The sequence below is a fragment of the Bidens hawaiensis genome, unplaced genomic scaffold (assembly GCF_021521415.1).
Source record: "Bidens hawaiensis isolate Kalapana, Puna unplaced genomic scaffold, B.hawaiensis_p1.1 tig00051243_1, whole genome shotgun sequence".
Classification (NCBI taxonomy): domain Eukaryota; kingdom Viridiplantae; phylum Streptophyta; class Magnoliopsida; order Asterales; family Asteraceae; genus Bidens; species Bidens hawaiensis.
In genome coordinates, this window is record NW_027506183.1 from 103,328 (window position 1) to 106,350 (window position 3,023).

The 3,023-nt window shown below is 36.9% G+C and overlaps 1 pseudogene across 1 annotated transcript; it reads left to right on the plus strand.

Moving 5' to 3' along the window:
* Window positions 1–494: 494 nt before the first annotated feature.
* On the plus strand, window positions 495–2,664 carry LOC143617004 (replication protein A 70 kDa DNA-binding subunit D-like; annotated as a pseudogene). Its single transcript, XR_013150759.1, has 8 exons — window positions 495–666; window positions 764–1,034; window positions 1,113–1,216; window positions 1,301–1,424; window positions 1,563–1,787; window positions 2,034–2,194; window positions 2,271–2,391; window positions 2,473–2,664. The product of XR_013150759.1 is annotated as a replication protein A 70 kDa DNA-binding subunit D-like (transcript).
* Window positions 2,665–3,023: the final 359 nt, after the last annotated feature.

Here is a 3,023-nt window from a genome sequence, read left to right on the forward strand (position 1 = left end):
TTGGGTTTACTTCCGTCAAGGACCGGAACACAACCCGACCCCCGAAGCTTCTATAAAAGATTTTGGTTGGACAAAAAAAATATCTTCCGGGTAAGCTTAAATGGGCTGTTACAAAACAGGCCGGGTACGAGTTTAAGTGTTTGTATACAACTTGGTTGGTCCGTTAACACGTTTACATCTAAAGTTTTAAAATCAACTTCTAACCGAGAATAAACACGCATTTCGTTTTTTTGTTTTACTTCCGTAAAGGCCCGGAACACATCCCGACCCCGAAGCACAAAAAAAAAAAAACAAAAATACCGGGTCAGCTTACATGGCCCGTTAAAAAACAGCCCGGGTTTGAGTTTAGGTGTTTACATACAAATGGGTTGCCCCTTTAACCCGTTTACATCTAAATTTTAAAACCAACTTCTAACCGGGAATAAACACGCATTGGGTAAGGTCCTTTTCGTTGTTTTAAACGTGTTTGTTTTCAACACGTATCGTAGGATCGCACCCGGAAGAGACATGTCAAATAGCAGGACTGTACACCCACTCGCTTCGTTGAACCCGTATCAAGGAAACTGGACCATTAAAGTCCGTTTCACGTCTAAAGGGACAATGCACTATTACAAGAACGCACGAGGCGAGGGCTGCCTTTTTAATGTTGAACTGACTGATGAAGATGTAAGTTTGCATTCTGCTACCTATATTATACAAATTACATATTACATATATATTATTATTTCAAACCACAAAGATATCAATATGTTTATATTTCCAGGGAACTCAAATTCAAGCAACCATATTTAATGACGACGTAAGGAAGTTCTTTGGCGTGTTTGAGCTGGGCAAAGTGTACCACATATCTAAAGGATCAGTGTAATTGGCTAAGAAGGAATTCAAGACTGTTCCAAATGATTATGAAATGACTTTGAATGAATATTCTCAAGTGGAAGAGGCAGTAGGCGGACCCACTATCATTCCTGAAACCAAATTCAACTTTGTGCCAATCGACCAATTAGCACAACATGTACAAGACAAGGGACTTATTGGTATAATTCTTTTTGTATACGCTACTCTTGCTGACTTTCACTTTTAACTTCACCTTCTTTTACTTTAATTAACCGTAGATGTTATTGGCATTGTGCGAAATGTATTCACCAATAAAGACAATCAAAAGGAAGTTGGACAACGAGATTGTCCCAAAACGCGACATAACTATCGCGGATGACACGTAACTCCACTATGTTTTATTTTGGCTTTAACATTTACATTTTCCCTTTTATAACTATTTGACCTCCAATTATCCACATTCCAGTAACAAATCGGTGGTTGTAACTTTATGGTGCCCCCTTTCCAATGATGTCGGCGAACAATTATCGGACCGTGCTGATGCCTCACAAATTGTTGCGATCAAATACCTAAGAGTATCAGATTTTCAAGGTAATGAACAATCGTTACATATAAATCTATTTTATATATATACACATATATAAGTATAAGTATCTACAGATGTATATCTATATATACATACATATATAGTTGCATTTTGCTTATTTGTTGCTCAATTTCATGGTTTTGGGGTATCATTGCCAACAGTCACAAAGACGATAATACAAATAAACCCTACCAGCCCTGCTTTAGAGAAACTAGGATCTTGGTATGCTTCAGATGGCAAAGACTCGGACATTAAATCTGTAGGCTCCACTTTCAGCCCTGCAATTAAAAATGGTGGCCTATCGATGTACTCGGACCGCGTTACTCTATACCATATAACAAGCAACCCGTCCATGGGTGACGAAAATGTATTCACTTTTACATAAGGGAGTGCGATGAGAAAAGTGGGTGGGTCACCAGAACATTTTTTACTTAACGTTGCAATCCGACCCTTTTGTTATTATTACATTGTGGCCGGACTCATTATTCTTTGATTAGATGGCGTATAAACGTATCGCTATTGATTTCAACTTTGCTACAAATGCCATCAAACATTAAAAACTATAGAAAGTTTTAGTTACTCTGTTATATTAACAATTGCATTTGTCAAGCAGCCAGTGTATTACACGACACGTGCATGTATGACTTTTCTTAAGCCCGGTCAAACCATTTATTATCGCGCATACACAAGTTGCAACAAGAAAGTTACTGGTGATGAGGGTACCGGTTACTCTTGTCAATCATGCAAAAAAACCCCAGCTGAGTGTAATTTGAGGTCTGTGACACTACCGTCGACTTAAACACTGCTAACCATGATTATCATATTTTAATTAAAAGTGTTTTATTTGCAGGTATATACTGTCTGAAAAGTTTACAAATGCAACTAGTGGAGCTTGGATTACCGCATTTGGTGACGATGCCGAGAAAATAATAGGGTTCTCAGCTAATGAGCTTGATCATATGAGGGCACATGTAAGTCAAATTCTTGTTTTGGTAACCTATCTTTATTTGTGCGAATACCAACTTCTTATAACGGTTGCTATATGTTTACAGGGTGATGGAACTTCTTATCAAACACAACTTAAGAAAGCCATATGGGCCCCACACCTTCTTTGTTTGATGGTTACAACACTAGAATACAATAATGAGAAAAAACAAAAAATTACCGCTAAAGCTATTACTCCAGTTGATTATGCGGATGAATCTAAGTTTTTGCTGGACAAAATTTCTACAATGACAACTTGAATAATCATCCATGTATCATGGTTCTCTTAATTGTCAAGTACAATTCGTTTACTGTGAACATGCATGACATTTAGTTGTCTTGTTTGTGTCAACCTTTGTGCATTTGCATTTTATATATTACACATCTTTTGTGGAAGCTTAATTGTTTTTGTTTGTATTGGAGCTTGCGTTGACTTTTTTTAAACATAGGTTACAAAGTTACACAGACTTTTTTTTGTTCAAAATTTATGCAACCCTTTATTTTGGATAACTTGATTTCATGGCATATTTGTTAACTACAGTTGCAGCACCACATAATTTTATGTTCCACCTTTGTATTTCTGTTATTTTATTTTTTTTGGGGGATGAGACACTTCTCG